Below are 5,890 nucleotides of genomic sequence, written 5' to 3'. Positions count from 1 at the left end.
AGACGGTTCTGTTGGGAAGGGGAGTAGATGCTGAGGTTGCTTTGGCTGCTTGGTGTCTAAGGAGCCTACTCGCAACGGAACAAAACGCCACTGGTCCTTCGCCTCCCACCCTCCCCATTCTTCTTCGTCTCTTGTCCTGTGATGTGTTTGCTGTTCAGAAGTGCTCCGTGTGTCGTTATTTAGCCTTCTGCCTGTGCCTTCAACGCTTTCCCAGCCGTGTGCTGCTCCTCGGTAAGGCAAGCACCCTGGATTCTGTCTCTCAGACACATTTAGCTCACCTGGACCTCCCCTCCCCACACTCACCCACCTCCTGCTGACGGCTCCTGTGTTCTGGACAAACCTCCTGAGAACTTCAGGACTCACTGCACGGACCCCTCACCGTCGGCCTGGGCACACGACACATGCAGAGCTGCGTCTTGACCGACCTTCTTTGTAAAAAGGTAAACCACTCTATCGGCAGGGGTTCGGGACGACGGAAGGGTTTCCTGAGAGGCTGTATCGTAAGACAGCCTATGCAGTCCTTCAGACCCAAACCACTCTGAATGCCTCTGCACAGCGTCTCACAACAGGGGCAATTATTCTTATGCTTGAGCCCATTACTGTAGCCACTGTGTCTAGCCATCCCGTGAAGGTCTTTCTCTTGGTCACTGACCCTCTAGGTTACCAAGCGTGATGTCCTTTTCCAGGGACTGGTCTCCCCTGACAGCACGTCCAAAGTACATCAGATAAAGTCTCGCCATCTTTGCCTCCTCGGGGCACCGCGCCCCTACTTCTTACAAGACAGATCGGTTTGTCCTTTTGGCCGTCCATGGGTACTCTCATAAATAGGAAATAATTGGGGTACAGATGGAAGGTCAGCTACTCTGTGGTAGAGGATCAAAGAGACCCCCAAGTCGAATATTGTTTCTAGAGATACAATTATTAAGTCTTAAACAGGACAGACAGAGCATCCGCACACGGCCATAATGGTGTCCAAGGATTTATAAAAACCAGCCACTTAAATAGGACACGGGAGTACAGGGGAAATGGTCACAAAGCCATGATTGGGACAGAGCAACGCATCATAGCTGCCGGCAGGACCACAGGAGCAGCAGTATTGTTGGCTGGAAGGGGTCTAGGCGTTCGGTCACTGTGTTAGTGTGAAACAGAGATCAGGTTGACTCAAGAAATTGATTCTAAGCTGATTCCTGCAGAAGGGAAGCAGCCAGGTCTCTCCCCAAGCAGTTTCAGAGGAGATCAGTCCTGACGCAGCAAGTTCATATACCTTAAACGACATGACAGGAGACAGGTTGGTGTATCATGAGGCCAGGTGTTTACCACGTCACAGGAAACGATTGCAGGTGCTCACCATGTTCACAGTCCGTACTCTGGGAAGCAGGCTTTGCAATGATGCTAAGGAAATGATCTAGACTTACACTTCCCCTGGGGCCACTAGATGACCATCCCTGACGCCTCTAGTGCTCTTGTTTACCTAGATTGGGGTGAGGCTTCAGTACTTGGTTTGACCAGACTACCACCCCTGAGACTTCAGGGGATTCTTCTTCTCTGACTAGTTAGCTTAGTGGCCTTGCTAGCCTCCTTCCTGAGACAGGACATCCCTACTGCTTAGGCTTCAAAGGAGTTTTTACTGTCAGGGAAAGGGGCTATTGCCATTTTGGATTTTTAGCCAATTTAATTTGTGGTATCTTTCTAGTAGTGTGATCAGCGGCAGACCGACGCTTTCACCCTATCAGAAACAGAGCCACATCACTACACACACCTTCTTCTAGATCGAAAAGCTTGCGAGATTGATTCGAGGGCACTCCAAGACCATCAGACCCGTGACTGTGCGACCCTAATACCCCAATTTCCATCAGGGCACACTCAGGCCCTAAAGGCTAGACCCCCCTCCCCTCACCCTGTTCCTGCCCCTTCCCTGGCCTTCATGTAGCCATCAGAGTCTTCTCTTTTGGTGCTAAAAGCAGCTGTCTTTTTCTTTGCTTTTCCCTATACTAATGGCATTATTAAATATTTATCTTTGTGCAATTGAATAAGTTTGCTAAGTGTAATGTTCTCTAGTTTTATCCGTGTCTTGTGGGATATAAACGAATTGTCATTGTTTTTATTGATCCATAAGATTCCACTGTAGGTGTTGTGAATGGGCAGGATCAACCACACCACTATATTAGTAAATAAAGCCTTTATTATTAAATAGCTGAACCCAGAGTAGGCCAGTGCCTATTCTCCATCCAGAACAAAGACAAGCCAACCTTTTTCTGGTTCAAAAATGGGGGCTGGCTCAAGGGGAGGGATCTTCTAGCTGGCACATCCTTATCAGGGAGACAGGGTCACGGGGTCAGGAGAACAGCACAGCTGCAGGTGCTAATTCAAGGTCTTACGAGATAGCGTACATTTATTGCTTAACTGGGCGGGCAGGATTTGGAGACGTCTCAGAAGAGTCAAGGTCTGGTTGGGAGAGGGAAGAGGAGAAGGGGGGCTAACTGCTAGCAGGGGTTCAAGGCAGTTTGAACCCAGATGGAACACGGCATGCTAAGCTAGGTGAGGACAATTTAAATGCATATTCTATCATTGGAGTTTGGGGTTGTTTCCACGTTTGCTGTTTTGGAAATTGCTGGAATGAACATGGGTGTGCATAGGTCTGTTCTTGTTGTATTCTTGTTGTCCTTTAGGGCATTTACCCACTGGAGGAGAGATTTCGGGCTGATAAGGTACTTGTACTTGCATTTGTTTAAGGAAGTGCCACACAGATTTCCACAGTGGTGGTGCCAGTCTACAGTCCCAGCGGCCATGCAAGGAAAAGCATCCTGAGCTCGTGGAATCCTCCCCAGCATGCATTGCTCTCTGTTTTATTGCGCTTTGCTAAAGGTGCCGGTGTGAGGTGTGATTCAGTGTTGTTTTAATTTCAGTTTCTCTTATGGCTCATGAATGCAAGCATTTCTTCATACGATTGTTGGCCGCCTGAATGTCGGCTTTGTAAATTGTTGATTCATGTGTTGTGGTCATTTTAGCAGATTGCAGAGCAGATCTGTTTTCCTAGGAACAATTCTACCCTGTTGTTTGGGGTATGTATGAGTCAGTATTGACTCGATGGCAGGAAGGAGTAGCTACTGGGTTCCAACTGCCTGATTCTTCTGGGAGCAGCTGAGTGCTTCCCACAGCACCACCAGGTTGGGTGGTGGACAGGAGGATACGGGGGACACTAGTCTCTTGGTTTCTTGGATTAATTTTACATGATGTCAGAGCATTGTTTCCAGAGACAGAGATGCCCATTCAGCTTGGCCAAGGATCATGGTTGATAAAAATCATCAAGGAGGCGAGGCTTCATGGTTGGACAGAGACAGGTGGTGCCCTCAAGACTGAAGGGCCTGGGTCTGAACTCACTCTTGTGCTAGAATACCCAACCAAGCGAGGTCAGAAGGGCAGCAGTGACCCAAGGACCCAGTCCAGAGGGGCTGGGCAAGAAGGCGACTACGTGGAAAGAGGAAACGGAGGAAGTGGAGGAGTGGTGGTGGGTAGTGTAGGGGTTTGGGATGAGCTGCCATGAAAGGCATGCATACTGTTAAGTGGACAACCGGTGATCTGCTCGGATAACTGTCACCTGACACGCAGTAAGTCACAGAGCCTGTCTGCTTGCCACACCCCAGGGAACGGCACCTAACATCTGGTGGCTACAGATAAGATAAGATCCTGTAAGGAGCCTGGGCTGCATCTGTCCTTTGGAGTTCTCTGACACCTCCCCCACCCCTGACTTACTGCAGGAGGATGTCACCTGGGGTTCCTGTAAGTGTCCCCTCTCCCCCTCCCATGGTGTTTCCATACCTTCCTCCTCTGGTGTGTCCCTGTGTCCTGAGTGCCTCTATGTCAAGGCATTGGCCCCGATAAATAGCTTGAGGTATGACATTGCTATCTCCACCCCCCTTCTTTCTTGATCAGCTCTGAATGCCTTCAAACTCAACATCCTATACCATCTATCAGCTCTCCTTGACCCTGAGTTCATTGTTACTTTGTAGGGAGTGGTTGTTTTCTCTTGGAATGCTCTTCCAGACTCGGGTCCAATAGTGGTGGCGACACTTAGGGATCTCCGGCCCCACTGTGAAGACCCTGGAAGAACCTATTCTGCCTGAACTCCAAACCACCCTGGAGAGACACATGGGGTGCACCCACCACCCAGAGTCCTTTATCTGGTGTCTTTCAATTGACGGACACGTTCTAGATGGGCAGAGACATCTCTTAGCACCCGCTCGGCAGAGCCAAGGATGTGGTCAGCAGCTAGTGTCCTTCATGGTTTCCTTGCTGGTGTTGTTTGCTGTGGAGCTGATTTGGGCTCATAGTGACCCCATGTGACATAGGCTTTTCCTGGCTGTCACCTTTAGGGGAGCTGATCGCTAGAGCTGCCGGATGGTTTTTGATGAGCTTCCCAGAGCTTAATTGTTGCACCGGCAGGACTCTTTATCAATAGGTTACAGTGCTCAAAAATGGGACTCCATACTGTGATTGGTTAACATGGCGGAGAAGATGAAAACAAGGGAAGGACGACATTGTAAGGCATTGCTGGAAGTCTCCTGATAAATAATAGCCATCGAACTACTTTGCTTAGTGAATCTCCTGCACCAGGCCTCCTTAAAGCGTTTACGAGCACTGGGGTTACTTTGCGGCCTAAGGTGCCCCTGACCCAAGGCAGGGTATTTTCCATTGTCTCATGTGCGTGTGATGAAAGTTGGACATTGAATAAGGAAGGGTCGATGTGTTTGGATGATGGTGCTGGCAAAGAACACTGGAAGGACCACGGACTGCCCCAAAAGCCGGCTCTGTCTCGGAAGAAGTACAGTCAGCGTGCTCCTGAGAGGGAAGGGTCGTGAGACTTGGCCTCACATATTTTGGACATGTTGTCAGGAGAAGAGACCAGTCCCTGGAGAAGGGCGTCATGCTTGCTAAAGCGGAGGTGACAGCGACCAAAGAGGGAGAGCCTGGACAAGAAAGACTGACCCAGTGGCAACACTGGGCTCAAACATCATACAACTGTGAGGATGGCGTGGCCGGGCAGCAGGGTTCATCTTGGGCTTAGGGTTGCTATGAGCCCGAACTGACTCCACAACATTCACAGAGTTAGCCTCATAGCTAGCCCAAGGCAGGGATGGAAATCTCGGCGTGTAGGGGTGTAAGCAAGCTCTTCAGAAGTCCCAAGTGGCTTTGCACAAAGCTTAAATTTTGCTTACAATGGGTTAAAGCTTCTAAAGTGTTTCGGTGAGCTGAAATACCTCTTCTGTCCTACTGTGTCAGGAGCGCCTTATCCCGAATGAGCATTTCTAAACTAAAGACTGACACATACGCAGACTGCAGCCTTCAGGCAGTTGTTTTGGGAGGCCATTCGTATTTTTTTTGTCTTTTAGCAAAACAACTATTAAGAAGCCATGCTTCTAAGTAAAGGGTTTTTCTTTTTTTATTTATTAATAAATCATTTTATTGGGGCTCATACAACTCTTATCACAATCCATACATACATCAGTTGAGTAAAGCACCCTTATACATTCATTGCCCTCATCATTCTCAAAATTCGCCTTCCACTTGGGTTCCTGGAATCAGCTCATTTTCCTTTTTCCCTCCCCCTCCCTCCCCGCTCCCCACTCCCTCATGAACCCTTAATAATTTATAAATTATTATTTTATCTTATCTTACACTGCCCGACGTCTCCCCTCACCCACCTTCCTGCTTCGTTTTTCTTTTTTAATCATTTTATTTGGGGCTCGTTCAACTCTTACCATAATCCATCCATCCATTCATTGTGTCAAGCACATTTGTACATATGTTGACATCATTATTCTCAAAGCATTTGCTTTGTACTTGAGCTCTTGGTATCAGTTCCTCATTTTTCCCCTCCCTCCCCGCTCCC

The sequence above is a fragment of the Tenrec ecaudatus genome, chromosome 11 (assembly GCF_050624435.1).
Source record: "Tenrec ecaudatus isolate mTenEca1 chromosome 11, mTenEca1.hap1, whole genome shotgun sequence".
In the NCBI taxonomy this organism is placed as follows: Eukaryota; Metazoa; Chordata; class Mammalia; order Afrosoricida; family Tenrecidae; genus Tenrec; species Tenrec ecaudatus.
The sequence above is the reverse complement of the archived record's forward strand: the minus strand, read 5'-3'. Positions refer to the sequence as shown.